At 40.6% G+C, this 21,054-nt stretch overlaps 1 protein-coding gene across 4 annotated transcripts in view; it reads left to right on the top strand.

The window, feature by feature from the left end:
• LOC125466789 (enhancer of polycomb homolog 1-like) overlaps positions 1 to 21,054 on the top strand; it is a 221,869-nt gene that overhangs the window by 107,358 nt on the left and 93,457 nt on the right. The gene's annotated exons all lie outside the window — the stretch shown is intronic.

Here is a 21,054-nt window from a genome sequence, read left to right as displayed (position 1 = left end):
AGTACTTTACTGAATTTATTCTCTATTATGTAAGAGTAATTTTGACCAGATACATCACTCTCTTTTTTGTTTTCCCTTCCATATCATCATTCAACTAATCCAAATGCTTCTTCATGATTATATGGTAGATTGGAATGATGGTGCATATATTCATTTTACAAACAGATGTGATGTGACCTTGTGTAGTTGGGAGAAAGAATGGAAGTGCTGTGAAGAAGTAGATGCTTGTATTTTGAAGCACAATTGTGCACTGTGGATGCTTGAATTGAATGTATTATTTTTTCTTAGTTTTCATTGCAACACAGATTTTGGTACATATTCTTATATAGAATTTATTGTTGCCTGGTTAATTTTGCGTAATAGTGCAAAGGATGTTCGTGCCTAAAAGCAGAAATATACTTGTGTATAGTGCACACTGGGGTACTATGGCACTAAATTTATCAGCTCCATTTCCCAGTGCCCTTACAAATAATTTGTCCAAATAATGATATAAGGTCAGCCTATAATTTACAATTATTCAGTGCATTTTGTATGTGGACTGTTTATGGAACATTGTCAGAGTTCATAAATTTCGTAGTAATAGAGTATGTAACTACTTTGATTTTAAAATTTTTCAAAGTGTATTTGATTTTCTTGGCCAGATATTGTCCCTTTACAGCTTTTTTCAAGTTTTTGTTTTGCTGTGATTTTTTAAAATGTTTTTACAAACAAAATGTATTCCTCACCTTTCTATGAAAAGGGAGAAACTTAAAATTTACATTTGGGTGGGGGGGGAAATGCACTTTTGGACTTCGTTGCCCCTCAAAGATTTGGTGATTCAAAATATACTCCCCACTCTTTCTGTTGTATTCAACAAAGGATAAACCTTTGATATATTCAGTTTGCTATTAGAAATATCATGCTGAATGAAACATGCATGAAAAGTACATGTTTAGTGACTAAGTGACATTAGAAACTAGTGAATAAAATTTGCCACTACTGTTTTTTGATAGATTGGAGAAGTCACTTTTTTGAGTAAAGAGTACACCAGTAGTTCTAGGTTGATGTGGCCAGAACAAACTATAATGGAATTTAAAATTGATTTTATGATGTACTTAATCACTTAGCATTTTTTCTGAACTTCAGTGTGAACAACCAATAGAATTAATATTTAGTAGACCTGATTGGGAATGTTGTTTTTCTGTTATGGAGGGTAGAAAAGGATAAGTGGCAAAATAGTCAAAGGTTGAGGGAATCTGAAGAAATGAAAAACTTTCACCTGTACAGCACAGTTTGAAATCATGAGACATTTTCAATGATTTTGAAGTGTTGCCATTTTTCAAGAAAAGGAAAGTCACTGTCATTTAATGATCTTGTCCCACATCGCAACGGTGACTTGACTATACCTCAAAATAATTAATTGCCGTTACGGTGCTTTGGGATTTCCAGAGTTTGGGAAGTGTGCTTTGTAGATGGGAACTGTTCTACGCCATTATCAATCACCAGCTGTGTATGTAGATTATTTTTATTTTATGACAAATATTGTCATTGCACAATAAAATTGTCCCAGCTGATAGGTCCATCTGTGAGTGAAAAGAGAACTTAATTTAGTATCTGATTTAGAAGGCTTCCCGGAGCGTAACAGTCCGTGCCTTGAAATCAGAAGAGTACTAAGACCTAAGCCAAGGTTGGTGCCTTGGAAATTTTAACTTTTTTTCTTAGGGTTTGAAGTACTGTTAGTCATACAACACGCAAATAGATTCTTCGATCTAGCTGGCCCATGCTGACCATGTTCCCAAACGCAACTCGACCCACCTGCCTGTACTTGGCGCATGTCCTTCCACGCATTTCTTTTTAATGTATTTATCCAAATGTCTTCTAACTGTACCTGCATCACTTCCTCTGGAAGTTCATCCCACGCACAAACCACGGTTTCTTTTTAATTTAAAAAGAACCCATGTCTTTTTAAATCTTTCTCCTCACACACCTTAAAACAAGTTCTTTAGCCTTGAAATCCCTCACTGTAGGGAAAAGACACCTGCCATGTACCTTATCTATACCCCTCACGATTTTATAAACCCCTCCTTTGTTTCAGTGAAAATAGTTCCAGCCCCCCTCTCGCTCAAACCCTTCATTCCCAGCAGCATAGTGGCAAATCTCTTGAACCTTCTCCAACTTCCGAATATCCTTCCTGTAACAGGGTGGTCAGCACCGGACACACTACTGTAGAAGAGACCTCGCCATAATCCTGTACAGCCTCTACATGACGACATCCCAATTCCTAAACTCCGAAAAACGACTGAGTAGTGAAGGCAAGTGTGCTAAATGCCTTCTGAACCACCCTGCCTATGTGATGCAAACTTCAAAGAATTATGTGTCTGAAATCCTAGGTCTTTCTGTTCTACAGCACTACACAGGGCCCTACTTTTAATTGTAGAAATCCTGCCCTTTTTTGTTTCACCAAATATAGTATCTCACATTTATCAAAATTAAACTCCATCTGCTGTTCCTCAGCCCATTGACCCAACTGATCAAGGCCTCTTTACAATCTTCGATAGTCACCAATTTTGGTGTCCTCTACGAACTTGCTAATTGTCCCTTCTGTGTTTTCCTCTAAATCATTTATATAAATGACTAGCAAAGGTGGACCCAGCATATGTCCCTGATAAGAGGTTCTTTGTCAGGAAAAACAGCCCTCCACCATCACTGTCTCCTGCTGTTAATTTTGTATCCAATTAGCAAGCTCTCCTTGAAACCCCTGTGATCAACTGTATTAAGTAGTCTGCCATGTGGAACCTTGTCCAAAGCTTTCCTAAATTCCAAGCAAATAATGTCTAATACTCTGCCCTCCTTAATCACCTTGGTTACTTGCTCAAAAAAAAATCAAGTTTGAGATAAAATTTCTTTTGCATAAAACCATGTTGATTGTCCCTAATCGTTCCTTGCCCGTCCAAATACATACGAGTCCTATTTTTTTCAGAATCCCCTCCAATTTTGTACTCACCACCAAAGTCAGGCTTATTTTGATATTTTTGTTTGTATGCATTGTTATAATTGGATTTTATTTCTGTTTGTATCTACCTATCATTGCATAATTGTATGATATGCAAATATTGTAAAGGTGCTCTGTATCATTGTTTTATGCTGTGGTCGTTGCCTACTATTCTGATGGTATTCCATCTTAACTCCTGTTGTAGGGTGTGAATTTCCACAGCCATAATGAAACAAGGGTTGGCAAGGACTATAACTGATTCTGTGAATGGGTATACTGCCTTTCGAAAGATGTAATATGTGTTGCAGAGGCTCTACCCATAGTACTTTCAGCTGCTAGCTTTAATGTTGGGAATTGGAATATACTGGACTACAGTTAATTCTTGGATTCAGAATCCTGTGTATGTTTGAGTAATGAGAAATTAATTATATATTGTGATATCTATATTTTGTTCTCCAAATTGAGCACATCATAGATGAATAAAAGCCAACTGAGATAATTGATAGGACCACCACTATTGGTTCATGTAAACATAAACAATGATGTGTTGACTTTGGAGTTAGGGTTGAGACAGGAGAAATAGGTGTTGGAATGGCTGCACACCAGAATGTTGCTGATTTTTGGATAAGCTGCAAGTAGAACTGAAGTGGTGGTGTCTGTTGCAGTTGTCTTTTGAAGCAACTCCTTCCAGAAACATTGATCCCATGAAGTTCTTGCTGCGTATTTCCATCATTTAGAAATATAGCATCTTTAAGCTTAGGAACAACAAAGTCTTGATAAGTTTTATTTTACCAGTAGGATAGAAGGGGCAAAGTGGTTGTTAGTACACTTTAATTTGTAGCCACATTCACTAATCAATGGAGCATGGCAGTTGTAGGTAAAGTTTAAGAATGGTAGAGTTAGCTGGTGGCATTCTAACATCGAAAAATGGGGCTACAGCTTGATTAATGGAAGACATTTGTTTCACTGTCAATGTTATCAGCACCGTTACAGTTACCTGTTGGAGGGGGCAAATATTTTAGAATGACATATCTGTATGATTAATGTGAACTGAAATTAGTGATTTAATTGTGCAGGAAATGGTTACAGTCAGAATTTGTTCAAAATAAGTTTTGTGGAATGTGAACTTGATTTTTGACATTGTGAACATGATAGGTATGTGGCACTGAAGTTGCAGTGGCTGCGGGTTTGACCTTTCAAAGGTTGACTGCAGTTGTTCAACATATTTGGGACTTTTTTTGTACATTGTGGAGTTGGGTGGGATTGTGTATCCATCACAAGTGCATTTTGTTTTAGTGTCACATGTCTTATAGCGTTTGCAGTGTTTTGACTTGCGGACAAAATAAAACTCAATCCAGTGATTTGAGTACATAATCTAGATTTAGCAATGGAATTCATTACTGAGACACTGCTACTTTTTTTTTGGACAGTTAAATTGAGAATTCAGTTATATCTGATTGGTATAAAATATTTCATAGTATGATTTGCAGAGGGCAGAAAGAATTTATTTTCTTATCAAGCTGCACCATTTAAGGGGGAAAAATTCAGCTGATTCTGTATGTAGAATATATGAAGATCTGACTTCTTTTTCTATCCTTTCCGATATCTAAATTAAATTTTTTTCAGTCTGGAGGTGAGATTGCAATTTTATATTTCAAGTTAGAATTCTAAAATTAAAATATTTCCACAGCCAAGTACTTGTGACTTAACTGAGCATAAAACGTTATTAAATAAGGCCATTAAATTTAACCGCTGTGTTAAGTATCCCTGCCATTCACCCAGTTATGCTTATGTTGACAATTTAAAAGGGCTCTCCAATTAGAGTCCACACTTTAACCTCCTCCCTGATCAGTCATATCAGACTGGCTGTATAAGAACGTGTGTGGAAAAGTTTCCGAATTAAAAGCAGGACTGGGCGATTTGTCTGCGAGAGGCTGTGCTGCTATTCAAATCAGTCATGGCTGACCTGCAACCTCAGCTCCACACCCCGCCCTACCCCTGATAATGTTTCATTCCCTTGCTCAACAAGAATCTATCCAACCCACCTTAAAAATATTCATGGACTCTGGAAGAGTTCCAAAATCGCATGACTTACAGGGAAAAAAGGGTGATCACTGTTTGAACAGAGACCCTTCTTTCTAGATTCTCCCATTACAGGAAAGTCCTTTTTCACGAATCTGGAGGTTGTTAATGTAGAGCAAAGGCAATTAGCTAAGTACATAAAAATGCAATTCTCAGAAGTTTTCCAGACATAGTTTATTTTCAAATAAAATTTTATATAAGAATCCTGAAGAAAAGTAACAATGTAAATTGACTGTACTGATTAAAAGCTGTAAAAGTTGCACAGCAGAATAACCATTTTGGATTTTGAATACATTGACAGATAGCGGTCATTCGTCAGATCTGGTTTTGATTTGAAGTGATCACAATGCAAACATCCTTCTGTCTAATCCAGAAATCAGAAAGATCTTTAAATGTCATGGTTGACAAATACAAAGTAGGATTCTGCACCGAATGTAGTGAGTACTGCATGGTGGAATAAGAAGACATGCAACATAAATCTGGAAGCAAAAATTCCTGCCTATGTTTGTTTAGGGCTTCAAAGAAGATGCTTACATTCCGCAGGTCTATGGATTATCAAAACACGTATGGAAATGAGATAGAATGTGGGACTGAATGAACTGACTTTTAAATGGTGAATCCAGGTGAATATTTTTAATGTTAGATTGGAAATTCTGCAGGTGTTGACACTTGGTCAATTTGGGAAATGATCTGTTAGGCTCTTGAAAATTTAGTGAAGAGTACAGGTATGGAGAAAAGGCAACAGTTTGAATTCATTAATGACAATTTCTTTGATACTGCAAGTGCCATTAGAGCTCCAAAATGACATTGTGTGCATATTGCACTAGTGCCGCATGATTCACTCATCATATTGGCCAGGAATGATTGCATGTTCAGTGAATGTGTTGTGGAAGTATGCATAGCAGGTAAATCAACTTCAGTCATGTATAGTTCTCTTTGCTAGCAATGTTGTTTTGGGGCTAACATCCACTTTATCCCCTATAGCTGAAAAGTTGGCAACAGGAAGATCGCCCTTTTCTCTCCCTGTCTCCCAGCAGTTTTACATATCTCTGATCACACTGTTCAGAGATATTATACATCGTTGGAGCAGATGGGACTTGAAATCCAGGTCTCCTGGCTCAGAGGTAGGGGCACTACCATTACACCTTCACACCCTTTTTCCCAGCAGTTTTATTTTGAGATAGTCAATTACATGTAGATTAGCTGCTGATTACTTTTTTATTGAATTGTCACTTGATGCCACCAGCCACATGGCAAACAATTTAATAATTGGAGGATAAGGGAGGAAGGAGACCCTTTCTTTGGGTGCTTCATGAATTGTATAGAAAGCAACAAATTGTAGCTGCTAATTCTCCAGTCATCAAAAGTTCCATGTTATTTTCCTACTCACTGACCATCACAGTAATTTGCTGTATTGCTCCAGAAAATAATCTTGTTTTTTATTAGGCATTTGATAATGGCACCACATGGTGTTTGACATAGTATGTTAGCATGGATGGAAGATATTCTCTCTAACAGAAGAGACAGATGGTATAAAGGGTGCATTTTCAGAGTGACAACCTGAAGTGCCCACCCTCATTGGTTCTGGGGCCTTGATTGCAGTACATGTTAAATGTCTAGGGCCAAAGGGCATAATCTCAGAATAAGAGGTCACGCATTTTAGACAGGTGAAGAGAAATTTCTTCGGAGGTTAATGAATTCCACATCGTTAAGTATGTTCAAGGCCAAGACAGTCAGAAAGGGTGTCAAGGTTGTAGAGAAAAGGCAAGGAATTGGAGTTGAGGATGATCAGATCACCCGTGTTCTTAGAGTGGTCAAGCTGACCCGATGAACTGAATGGTCTGCTTCTGCTCCTACGTCTTGTTGTCTTTATTCATTCCATCTGTTGAACTTCAAGTAGGAACATAGAAACTGATTCCTGTGATAGTGTGACTGACGTGTGGAGAGATACTAGATCAGTTAGAATTTTATTCACTTGAGTTTAGAAGATTTGAGGCAGGAGGGGAGATGTGGAAGGTAGAGAGAATGTCATTAGAATCCTATCTAATTTTAACAGGATTAGACAGTATAGATGCAGGAAGAATGTTTGCAGTGACAAAGTCCAGAGCCAGGGATCACGGCCTAACGATAGGGATAGGTCTTTAAGGGCAGAAACGAGGAGAGTGGTGAACCTGTAGAATTCTCTGCCGTAAAGTACTTCATGCCAGAACAATTGTTTTCAAGTAGGAGACAGATATACTTGAGACTAAATGGATCAGAGGGTATGGGGAGACAGTAAGAACAGTTTACTGAATTGGATGATTGGCCATTATCATATTGAATGGCTGAGCAGGCTCAAAGAACTGAATAGCCTACTCCTGCCGTATTCTGTGATTGCTGAGCTGGTTTGACTGTCAGGGCAGGACAACTCTGAATGCACAGATGTCTGAGCTTGTATGACAATAAACACTTTGTGTAGAAACAGTCTAAGATTTCATTGCAGCACTGAAACATTTGGCAGCTTGAGCTTCACTGGAATCTGCAGTACAGGCCATCAGATGCTGTAATATTTGGGTGCACAAGTGTGAACAGAGTTAGCCGTTTCTTGCATTTGCAAGGGATGGTCTCCTGACTCCATGCAAAGCCCTGAACCGTGTTATCCTTTCTGGCTGTTGCAGATCTTTTGGCAGGCCTTTCAGTACTTCAAACATTTTGTTGTACATAACATCAAGATTCTTTTGTTGGCTTCCATTTCAAAATTCTAATCTGATTTCTCTTTGAGCTCTATGAAAAGTTGCGTGCTGGTGAGCTGCTCAATGCCTGGTCTTTCTCTGAGTGTAGATGTTGCATCTGTGTGGTTTTGTAAATTAAGAAAAATCAGCATCTGTTCTCATGGCTGCAAGTATGAATTTGAAATTGTAATTGTGCTTCTTTGTTATCTTGTAATGGAGAAGGAGAAATGAAAGGGAAGTGTGATACTTACATTTTTTGTCTTCTGTTCCACATGTTGCAAAAAGTGAGATATGCGGAGTCTGATTCGGTAAAAGGACACTTAACTTGAGTGGCTTCATTGTGCTGTTAGGTTTGTTTTTCGGAGACCCTCGTGGACTTGATGCAATAGCAAGACACTGACCTGGCTACAACAAACACAATCCTTCATCATTTAAGCAAGTATAAGCTGTGGAGGATCGCTGTACTCAACACAGCACAGAGTGCTGAGTTCCATAAGCGATTCTCCCTGAACAGCATAAAGAGAACAGGATATGGAATTGATTGTTCACGAAGCGACTGATAACAACAGGATGCAATTTCAAGTCACTGAAGTGACAATGCGATTTCAAGCTGCCGAAGTGTTTGGCTTGAACAAAGTTCACTGACCTGGCCCCTTTGGTAGAAACAGAAGTTTCATACATTTGCAGAAGTTTCACCCCTTTTACAGTATTACAGAAATCTCTCATCTTTACAAAAGTTTCCCACCCAATCCTATTCGGGCAGGAAGTTTAAGACAGTTTCCATATACCCCTGTGTAAGAAGATAAGGAGCATAAAAATTAATGGGATGTTATCCCATTAACATCTCAGTGCTACTGGCCATGGTCTCAGCAAGTGATGTTCCAGTAATGGCGGGCCCTTCTCATACTGCTGGGTTTAGGTTATGTGGGTGACCTCTGTGGCCTCTATGTTGTGATCCATATTATGCAAGGAAGAGAAAATATATTGGTGATATTGTGCAATATGAATTACTGATGTGGCAGTTGATTTCACCTAGCTTACTACACAATCTAAGATGTAGGCACGAGACTTAGTGATATCATGAAAGAAGACGAAGCATATGTGCATTGGTTAAAGTCTCATGCAAGTATAGCTGAGGTCATTGAACTCGTTGCCAGTTCTCTAGCTTGACATGTGGCATTAACCGGTGTGACTATCGGCTTGCACTGCTTTTTCAGCATCAGTTCAGAATTGCGCAGTTCCTGCAGGTACAGACCATCTCGCTGATTTGGGACCTCCTTCAGCATTTTCTCTGCTTGTTTGGAATCCATACAAGTTGTCAATGTTTTCACTGTCTGATACAGTTGCTGCATGACTGCTTGTTTGCACCAGTTCCATTTACAACGCATCTCTGTTGAACAAAGCAAACAAGTTTAACTAGGGCTAATCAGTTAAGATTTTGTATTCCGCTTTGAAGCATGCCCCTGGTGAACGTTGGCATTTAGTGTGGATGATACGCAGACAAATTATTTGGATGAAAAGACAGTCAAAGTGATGTCTGCCTGCATTGCGGACAAAAGGCACAAAATGCAACCTGTGCCCTTTCTACTTCACAGAATCAGAATCACAGAATCCCTATAGTGTGGAAACGGGCCCGTTGGCCCAACAAGTCCACACCGACCCTCCAAGCATCCCACTGAGACCCGTCCCCTATAACACACCTAATCTACACATCCTTGAACACTGGGCCAATTCACCTAGCCTACAAATCTTTGGATTCTGGGAGGAAATCGGAGCACCCAGGGAGAACCCACACAGACAGGGGAAGAATAAGCATGCTCCACACGGTTGCTCGAGGGTGGAATTGAACCTGGGTCCCTGGTGCTGTGAGGCAGCAGTGCTAACCACTGAACCACCGTGCCACCTTGTTTTTGTGAGGAGGATTCAGTTTTGTCAGATAAGGATGTAATCTGAAATTGAATTACTTTGAATTAATTTTTTTAACCAAAATAGCACACTTCAAATCTACATCCTTAAATGAGAATGCGGTGTCTTTACACACGAGTTGCTGTTTGAGAAGTGAGAAGAATTGTCTAAAAATAGTGTGTCCAAGTAAGAGAGAGATAATGGGAACTGCAGATGCTGGAGATTCCAAGATAATAAAATGTGAGGCTGGATGAACACAGCAGGCCAAGCAGCATCTCAGGAGCACAAAAGCTGACGTTTCGGGCCTAGACCCTTCATCAGAGAGGGGGATGGGGGGAGGGAACTGGAATAAATAGGGAGAGAGGGGGAGGCGGACCGAAGATGGAGAGTAAAGAAGATAGGTGGGGAGGTAGGGAGGGGATAGGTCAGTCCAGGGAAGACGGACAGGTCAAGGAGGTGGGATGAGGTTAGTAGGTAGCGGGGGGTGCGGCTTGGGGTGGGAGGAAGGGATGGGTGAGAGGAAGAACCGGTTAGGGAGGCAGAGACAGGTTGGACTGGTTTTGGGATGCAGTGGGTGGGGGGGAAGAGCTGGGCTGGTTGTGTGGTGCAGTGGGGGGAGGGGATGCACTGGGCTGGTTTAGGGATGCAGTAGGGGAAGGGGAGATTTTGAAACTGGTGAAGTCCACATTGATACCATATGGCTGCAGGGTTCCCAGGCGGAATATGAGTTGCTGTTCCTGCAACCTTCGGGTGGCATCATTGTGGCAGTGCAGGAGGCCCATGATGGACATGTCATCAAGAGAATGGGAGGGGGAGTGGAAATGATTTGCGACTGGGAGGTGCAGTTGTTTGTTGCGAACTGAGCGGAGGTGTTCTGCAAAGCGGTCCCCAAGCCTCCGCTTGGTTTCCCCAATGTAGAGGAAGCCGCACCGGGTACAGTGTCCAAGTAAGAAACAGTTTAATACAAGTTGCCTCGCAAAACAGACTCCTGTGCCCATTCTTTTTAGATTAAAGAAGAACAGGAAAGGAAACTCTCAAGTTGATGGTAGATTTGCATTAGGGCTTGACAGAAAAGTAACTGAATTAAATATCGATTTAAGTTTTTTTTATGCAGTCAGAAAGCTGAGTAAAATTTCATTTACATAATGAATATATCCAATCAAGCAGTACCTTCTGACTCTACAGCTGATTTGCCCTAATGCTTTACAGTCCCCTATTAAAACTACAGCTCATGTCAAACTAGTGAACAGAAATATCTGTGGATGCTCTTTTGAATTGAGGAATTTAATACACATATAATATAATAGAATATAAATCATGAACTGAGAGGGTGTAGAATCCTTCCAACCTCTACAACTTGGATGAAGCTCTAGAACATTGCAACAGCCCTGTCCCATCTACACACCTGTGGATACACAAAGGGACAGCCTGCCCCAGGTAAAATGGACTTGCAATGCTGTGCTAAATGCAGATTAATATGAGCAATTGAGAAGCCATCAGCCTTGATGTCGATAAATCACTTGGAATTTTTTGTCATGTTGAAAGACATCGCATACTAAACAGATGCACAAATGAAAAAATCGTCATAGGCTACTGGAGTACTGTTCTTCATCTCTTAGGAAGTTGAAATTTTAAAGAAAAATGGCAACATGTCAGTTATGTAGAGCCTTGATCAGAATTGTGATGTTTGTCATCTCAGTGTATCATTCATTGAGATTTACTGTTGTGTTTCGTGTTCAATCATTGTAAACATTGGTTTCAGTTTTGTAAAATGCCAGCCTGGTGGGAGAATGAAGAACTGTACAGCACAGTAAAAGATTGTTTGGGCCAACAGATCTGCTTTTTGATTTATTTTGGGGCAGCAATGTAGTTAACCCCATTTACTCCCCTTTACCCATAGCCTTGGAAATTTTTTTTGTATTTGTCCAATTTCCTTGCGAAAGCATATGTATCTTTAATGTGCTGTATTTCACACTAATGCAAAAAAAATTCTTAATAACGTGAATTTCTTTGTGTTTTTATTCTGGTATTGGCGTAGTAACACATCCTTTGTGAAAGACAGTTAATGTTTAGTCATTAACCATTCCTTCCAGTGGATTTGTGTGTGGCAGCCCATCAAATTACCTTTTACTATTTACAGTTAGGCTTGGAAATAGATTTTTAATATAGATTTTCAATTTGCATGTGCACAGTGGCCCTATTGCATGTATACCAGTGATATTTGTACCTGCCCTGTGAGCACTCTTTGATCTGTTGAACCAATTTGCTGAGGCTGATTTTTAAACACAATTAAGTGATCGCCAAAAGTTTAAGCTTTTATCACCCCACCTGTTTCAAAGTCTGAAACTGTTTTGAGAATGGTGAAAACTACAAAGTTGACCGTACACATTCCACTGTAGCAAATATAAAGAACAGGTTCATTTAAATGAAATAATACTTGATTAAATTGTGTATGTACTGGTTAGTTGCAGATCATAAGTTAACAACTAGGATAGCTTACTGGAAGGGGGTTGGGGAAAGATGGTGGGCAAGACACAGGCTGGGTGATGGTCTTCAATATAAAGTATTATATTCGATTGTTCAGTACATAATTGACACAGTTATGCCCATTTGGATGGTTTGTTGCCACATAGCAGTTTCTCTGTGCAGCCTAGAGAGAAGTTCCTAACCTGAGTACTATAGTAGTGGCATTGGTAGAATATGGTGATGGGGCTCACTGGATAGCATTACTACCTCAGAGTGCCAGGGACCCAGGTTTGTTTCCAGCCTCGGGTGGCTCCCTGTCTGTGTGGAGTTTGCACATTCTCTCCCTATGTCTGCATGGGTTGTTTCTACAGATACCTGTGCAGCACCTTATGCTCTCAACTAAGGTTCAACTCTGTGAAAATGGTAGTTGAAGTTGCTTTGAAAGGATTTGAATACTTTCTGTACAGTATTAGATTTAGAGGTGTGGCCTAAGTAGTAATTTAAGTTGCCTGCTGACAGGACCTTTTCAAACGTCTCATCCCTTGAGTTGCAGTAGTATTCAAGAGGAAGTGGTTGTAGTGGTTCCAAGCAGACTTGTCTTTGGATGTTTTTTGCTTTTAAACATTGTTGCTTAACTGCAACTTTCTTTTGTTGTTGTAGTCATTCAGCAATTGTAGGAATCCTTTTTGGAGAAATGAGAACCCTTTTCATTGTGTGTAGGGATAATGTTAAACTTTTACCTGTTTATCCTGGAATAAAGAAGTCATTTTTAAAACACATTTGTTTCAGTTAATACCATGATTATACTAGTAAGAAGGAAAAAACATTTCAGGTGATCAGCAAAATTACCAGCAGATACTAACCAACCAACAAGGTGATATGTAGCCAGCAAAATACTGGATTTTGGTATTTTGAAATAAAAGTAAAAATTACTGGAAATGGTCAGGCAGTATCCATTGAGAGAGGAACAACATGAGTTAACCTTCAACTGAATGTGTTTCAGCGCTGTGATTCTGACTTTGTATTCACAGATGCTTCTGATGTACTGACTGTTGCCATCGTTTTGTTTTTAATATATTTTCAGCAGTGCTTTTTTAATTCACTGTAATTGTACCATTAAAAGTAAAATTGATAGCAAAATACATAGAAATAGTTTGCAACAAAAATTAAGCACACTGTGCAATTATTGTTGATGTGTTTTGAAATCCCTAAACCAGCCTTGCCTTCTACAGACCTACCATGATTGAGTGGCTTCCAAACTGCAATTTGCCTCATTCGTAGTGCTATCCTTATTCATTTATCTTCTCTGAATGAACCAGTTGGTAACTGTTTAGAGCTGCCAGATGTAAGACTTCATATTGAGCTATTCATGGTATCTGGCCATCCAATCCATGGCAGCATGCTTGGACACAGTAAGGGATCTCAATTTTCAAAGAAATGATGGACAGTGAATCTCATTTAGTAATGTTGTTTGAGAAGTCTCCTATGCTACCAAAGAATGCCATGAGACTTTTTTATGCCCATTTAAAAGGAAAGAATAGTTTTTGTTCACCATTTTATCTGAAAGATGGCGTATTCCACAGTTTAACATTCCTCACTGATGTGTTGGAGCAACAACTGCATTTTTGCATTTGAGCCTCTCTATAGAGTAGTAATTCCCAAACATTTTCCTATTATGATTCCATTTTGGTGTTTGGAAATTGCCTATGACCTATGTGATTAAGGGATTGGGATGAACTTGTAGAAACGCATGAAGATTCTTTTGACGTGTGAAGAGGCAGTGTGCGGAATGAGTCACCTGTGATAATGGAGACATGGATGTGGTAGAAGTGATAAACCTGTGAGAGCAGGAGACTGTGCTCAGACTGTTTAATCTAACTTTGAGTTATAAAGCACTTGTCTGTCTGTTTGGTTTGTTTAGGACAGGATTTGTGCTTCAACGATTGGAGAGTTAGGGCACACCCTCTTTAAAACTGAGGATCCAAAGGGCCACCCTGCTGGTTGAATTCACCTTGGAGTTCCATAGCAACCATTACTCCCTCCTGAGCTGGTGACTGGTTTGGGCCATGATGCAGCATAGGAAGCTTTTGCTGTTGAGTGGGGTTTGAACACAACTACCTGACTTTAACCCAGGGCCGACATCTAATGGGAGCTGATTGCAAAAATTTCTCTTAATGTACCCTTTCTAATTTGTAATTAATGTTGAAATTCAGTGCTTTACTTTGATTTCTTGTTGTGTGTCTCCCAACCACCACCATTGTTTTTATTGTTTTTCAGCTGTACCAGCTGAAATTTTGAGAATGAACATACATTGACATTGACACCAGCACTGGCTAGACTGCTTTCTGGGGATTTGTGGGGCTTGCAAGTTTGTGATCTTCTTTCCTGTTTTGTGTTGGTACAAGTCTAAGAGAAAGTAATCTGCTGTCAAACAGTCTGGGTTGTTCGTTGGCTCTAAAGTAAATTTTGTGTTTTTTTTCCTGATATTACAGTGACTTCTAGACATCACTTGTTTCATAACTATTGACTGCATTTTGCTTGTGTACCAACATTTTCATAGAGCCCTATGGGGCGTCCCTCTGTACCTACAGTCAGTGAGGGACAGATCAAAGGGCAGTCACTGGGAATTGAGAGATCACACTGTAAAAATCATCTGTAAATGAAGGGAGGTTGCAATTCAGAGACATCTGAATTTTTTTCAACCCAGCTCCTCTTAGCTTTTGGTCATCTGTCTCAATTATCTCCCTCAATGCCTTGGGTTAATATCTCCAGAAATGCTGTTGAGATGCGACTTGCTATGTTTTACTGCATTATTGTTATGTAAGTGTTAAAAACACTTTGTTGCCAAGTTACTGTTTCACGTGACTGGAACTGCATGAATCCCACTTTGGTTTTCCCATTTAGAAGTGAGCATTTCTAAAATCTGAAACAGCAGTCTGTGTTCCTAAATCACCTTTTAAGTGCCATTGTCAAATTCTAGTGTGGAAGCAGGCCCTTTGCCCAAATCAACCCTCTGAGCATCCCACCCGGACACCATACCCACCTAATCTACACATCCCTGAACACTGGGCCAGTTCACCTAGTCTGCACATTTTTTGGACTGGGCCAAAACCAGACCCCACGGAGGAAACCAATGTAGACGTGGAAAATGTGCAAACCCCACCCAGACGGTTGCACGAGGATGGAATTGAATCTGGGTTCTTGGTGCTGTGAGGCAGCAGTGCTAACCACTGAGCCACTGTGTTGCTAAGTTGACTTGCAAAATGTGCTTTAGGAACTTCTCCTTTCATGATGAGTGCCTGACTTGATATTGCCCTTCAAAAATTGCTAGACAAAATAAACTGTATATTTATGCCTGAGTTACATGTTTCTCAATTATGATGAAATTTATTCGTGTGCGTGTGTGGTGATAGTTGAAGTCCCAACTAGTCCCGAGGTGCAAGTTGCTTTAAAATACTTAAGCAGGCCATGGAAGTTTGATCATTGGACACAAAATATTAGCAGGATGGTGTCATCAAACAGTTAAGGTGCCCTACAATGTCCAAGGCTTATAATGGCATTATCACCACAACTTCTTCATTTTGGATGGCTTCCTGGACTAGATGGACCTGCACACATTCTTGAAGCTTGACAAAATTCAGAACAAAAGAGCGGACTTGTTTGGCACTGCAAACACAAACGTTCATTCTCACCGCCACTGATGCTTAGTAGCAGCAGTGCCCACCGTCTACTGGGAGCATTACAGGAATTCAGCAAGGATTCTAAGATAGCACCTTCCAGACTCAATGACCACTATCAACTAGAAGGACAAGAACATGCAAGGGGAGAGGGAAGAGAGAAAGACTCCTGTGGCTGCTACCACTGATTCTAACCCTTCTTTTGTTTTGGGGGAAAAAAAAACAGTTATAGTACCATGGAGTGGTGGCACACAGGTTGACATTCCAACAGTTGGTTGGAACAGCATCTGCAGCACACTATGCCAATTGAATATTCCGAATATAACTGACAAAAACTTCTGGCCTTTTTCTTTAAGTCAAAACCCTCCTAAAATCAATATTAAACTTCTGTGAATGCCAAACATCTGAAGACAGATGTATTTGCCTTCCATTCAATATGGGTCACCATAACCATTCTCCTGAGAAATGCTGCCAGTTGTGTGGAATGTTTCCAGCATTTTTGCATTTTAACTTGAGAATTTTTATGGGAAAGGCCAGCGCAAATCCCAGAGCACTCAACATTGGCTTGGCCACAGATGGCATCTGTGTACAATTCTGGTCGCCACATTGTCAGAAGGACATGATTACGCTGGAGACGAGATTCAATAGAATGTTGCCTGTGATGTAAAGTCTCAATTATGCTTTAGCAAGGAGTTCGATAAGGTTCTGCATAGTAGACTGGTTAGTAAGGTTCGATCACAAGATTCAAGGAGGAGACATGATGGTGGTTGTTGATACTGGAGGCTGTGGTATGCTGCAAGGATCGGTGTTGGATCCATTATTATGTCATTTATACAAATGATTTGGATGAGAATTTAGGAGGCGTTGTCAGTAAGTTTGCAGGTGACACCAAAATTAGTGGTGTAGTGGACAGTGAGGAAGATTATCTAAGATATAGAGATCTTGATCAGTTGGGTCACTGGGCCAAGGAGTGACAAATGGTGTTTACTTCAGAAAAATGAAAAGTTCTGCATTTTGGTAAGAGAAACCAGGGCAAGACTGAGACAGTTAATGGTAGGGCCCTGGGGAGTGTTGTTAGACAGAAGACCTAGGGATGCCGGTGCACAGTTCCTTGAAAGTGGCTTCACAGGTACACAGGTTGGTGAAGGAGACGTTTAGCATGTGTGTACAGGAGTTGAGATGTCAGGTTCCGTCTGTACAGTACATTGGTATGGCCGCTTTTGGGCACTGTTTACAATTCTGGCCATTCTGCAATAGGAAGGATGTTATTAAACTGGAAAGGGTGCAAAAAACGTTGGCAGGGATATTACCAAAACTGGAGGGTTGAGTTGTAAGGAGAGTGTATACGTTAGAACTTTCCTCTGGAGTGTAGGAAGCTGAAGGTGACCTGATAGAAGTTTGTAAAATCATGGGCATAGATATGGTGAATAGTCAAGGATTGTAATCCCTCAGGGGTGTCCAGAACTAGAGGGCATAAGTTTATGATGATGAGTAAGTGGTTTAGAGGAGATCGGGGCAGGGGGTAAGGAATCCAACTTCATCCAGAGGGTGGGAGAAATATGGAATGTGCTGTCTGAGAGGGTGATGAAAATAGGTATTCCTCCACCGTTTGAAAACTATCTGGATGAGTACTTTATAAATGCCCAGGCACAGTAGGCCATGGACCAAGTGCAGATATACGGGGTCAGTAGTGTTTGTCGGCCAGCATAGACCTGTTCGGCCAAAGAGCCGGTTTCTATGCTGTATGACTGTCACTGAGCTAAGGTAACAACATAGTGTGTGGAGATAGAAGCAGTTAACCTTTCAGATCAGTCACCTTTCCAAATTTACTGCTGAATGCTGTTTGATCTGCTTGCATTTCTAGCATTTTCTCTTTAACTTACAATTTTCAGGATCTGCAGTTTTTGGTTTTGCAGAAAACTGGCAGCTATGTCTGCCATTCTTGCTCTGGTGTGTAACTTGGAATTTTTTTCAGAGTTCCTATGAGTAGACAAAAGAACTGAGCACCTGCATGTTTGCACATAAAAAATCACTTAACTTACTCTAGCTCTACCTAAACTTGGTGCTTGTGTTGGCTTATATGCTTTGAATGGTGGACCAAAGATACTGTGTGTGATTTTATCGAAAACGACATCAAATATTATCCACAGTGAGCAAAAATGCCCTCAACCACGTCTCCCGCATTTCCCGCAATTCCCGCAACTCATCCGTCACACCCCTATCCACAATAATAACCAAAACAGAATCCCCCTTGTTCTCACGTACCACCCCACCAACCTCCAAATCCAGCACATCATCCTCTGACATTTCTGCCTTCTGCAATCTGACCCCACTACCAAAGACATTTTTCCCTCCCCACCCTTTTATGTGCTTTCCGGTGGGACCACTCTCTCCGTGACTCCCTTGTCAGCTCCACACCCCTCCAGCCCGACCACCCCTGGCACTTTTCCCTGCAACCGAAGGAAGTGCTACACCTGCCCCTATACCCCTCTCTTCCCTCCACCCCGATCCCAGGCCCTAGGAAGACTTTTCACATCAAACAGATGTTCACCTACACATCTGTTAATGTGATATACTGTATCCGCTCTTCCCGTTGTGGCCTCCTCTACAGTGGGGAAACCAAATGGAGGCTTGGGAGCCAGTTTGCAGAACAGCTACGCTCAGTTGGCAACAAACAACTACGCCTCCCAGTTGCAAACCACTTCAGTCCCCGCCCACCACTCCTTGTGTAGACATGTCTATCCTGGGCCTCCTGCATTGCCACAATGACGCCACCCGAAAGCTGCAGGGACAGCACCTATTTCACTTGGGAATTCTGCAGCCCAGTGGTATCAATGTGGACTTCAGGCGTCAAAATCTCCCCTCCCCTGACCACATGCCAAAACCAGCCCAGCTAGACCCGCCTCCCAAACAATTCCTTCCACCTCAAGCCCCACCCCTATCCCCTACCCACTAACCTCATCTCTTCTTCTCTCCACCCCCCCCCCCCCCCGCCGGACTGACCTATCCCCTCCCTAAATCCCCAAGTACATTCACCTTCACCTGGCTCTAACCCCGCCCCTTTGACCTGTCTGACTCCTCTCACCCTATCTTCTCCCTTATTCATCATCTATCTGCCTCTCCCTGTCTCCCTATTCATTTCAGAATCCCCTTTGCCTCCTCCATTTCTGAAGAAAGGTCCTGACCTGAAATGTCAAGCTTTCCTGCTCCTCTGCTGTTTTGCCTGCTGTGTTCATCCACCTTCACACTGTGTTATCTCAGATTCTCCAGCAGCGACGGTTCCTACTATCTCTGTATCAATTATTGTCCTTCTCCTTACAACTCAACCCTCCAGTCTTGAAAATGTAAATAAACTTTTCACTTTGTTTCTGTTATGAATTAGTGGCATACGTATGCTTTATTTTCCTAATATCAGATATCAAATCTGATTATAGTCTTGCCATGAGGCTTTGAAATTTATAAATTGGAAAAGGAGTGACTTGGATGCTATAGAAATATGAATGTTTTGACAGAAAAATGAATGGACTAAAGAGCATATTGGCAGTTTCTCAATTTACAGTTCTACACATCGAAAAAGGGTGACGAATGCACCTTAAGTACAGAAGCTGTTGCAGATTATTGCTTTAGAGCAACATTTGATGCTTGAGGTTTCTGTTGCCCAACTGGCAGGTGGTTGATTTTTGATTTCAACAAATTGTTTCTCTCTAGTAGCTTTCATACAGAACAAAAATGTTAAATCCACTTCATAGGAAGAGAAATGGACAGTTGTTAAACTTTTTTTACCCTGCAGGAAGTTTCAATCATGGCTAGAAGCTTGATTCAAGGTGGAGAAGGTTATTGAAAAGGGCAGAGGTGAATAAAGATACTTTTTGTGTAAGTGACACAGGTGTTGGGAATGCACACAGAAACATGTAGTCTGTGGTCAGAGGTTAACATCAATGCTGGGAGGAGATGGTTAAATTATTAAGGATTTTAAATTTATTCCACATTGCAACTGAGCTGGTATTGGTCGGTGTGGAATAGGATTTGGTCAACTTTTTTTTGGATGATTTGGGGAGTTTGTAGAGCCAGGTAAGAGGACCAGAGGATGGCTTTAGCAGTGCTGTTAAATGACCAAAATATAAGGGGGTCCCCTCCTTTATAAGCATGATCCCATACAAGAGTGTAATTTTAAATACCCAACATATAAATGTTTCATGTGCTGTGTTTTACTGTCTTGCATTGTATTGCAGTTTGCAAACAAACTCCAGAACAGAGCCTGTTGGTAACCAGACGTAAGTGTTTATTGGTAGGCCGGAAAGAATTGGGTGAGAAGTTCAGCTTTTGGGTTAAACTGAACATTTATACTTGCAAACTCTCTTACCGTTACTTCTTCTTAATCTGGGATTCTTTTGGGGCTATTTCTGTCCTGTTTAATGCAATTCAATTAAAATAAAATTGTTGCCGATGCCCCCCACGCACCCCCCTTCCCCCAAATATCAGGCAGTAACATAAAAAGATAGGGGGAGTAAACAAAATAAACTCCCAAAAGGTAAAGAGCAAGTGATGACAGCAAATTAACCAAATGGAAGCTGTGAGGGGAAGCAATTCGAGAGCGAGGAAGGGGTTGGGCTCTCAGCAGTGGTGTGAGAGGCAAACTAAACATGGTTCCAGAGCACCCAGATATGCAGATTTACAAATTTGATGTTGAAGCATGCAGAAGAATTTAATTATTCACTAAGTTCTTTCCACTTACCTCCAGAACAGAGGCTGGGAAGAGCTTGTTTGCATGTTGGCATGGTTTCATAGATAATTAGTTGATGAACACTAGGCTAAGTCTGATTTCTTTTCATTGCTGCATGACCCCTGCTGCCTCTATTATGCTTTATAGAGAGAGCTCATTGATTAGCTACATCATGTCTGACAGAGACCAGACTTGGTATCATTTTCAAATGAATTGGACTGAAAGCAGGAAAGAATTGAATTTTGAAGAGGGTGTATGATCTGTACTTTTGCTGCCATTATTTGCATTTTACACAGTTATGCATTTTTAAGATCTTGAGTCTTGATAATCTTCCTGTCAACATTTTGCATTTGAATTTCCTATCTCTCCATTGAAAATGGAGATTTTAACTTGGTGTGTACAGATGTGAGAGTTTTGCATGTTATGGGGGGTGCAGAATGTATTTGGAAATTATTCTAGCTATTTACACTCATTCTGAAACAAATGAAATCTGTATATTCCTTGTGCTGCACTGTTTTA

The sequence above is a fragment of the Stegostoma tigrinum genome, chromosome 2 (genome assembly GCF_030684315.1).
Source record: "Stegostoma tigrinum isolate sSteTig4 chromosome 2, sSteTig4.hap1, whole genome shotgun sequence".
In the NCBI taxonomy this organism is placed as follows: domain Eukaryota; kingdom Metazoa; phylum Chordata; class Chondrichthyes; order Orectolobiformes; family Stegostomatidae; genus Stegostoma; species Stegostoma tigrinum.
The sequence above is the reverse complement of the archived record's forward strand: the minus strand, read 5'-3'. Positions and strand labels throughout refer to the sequence as shown.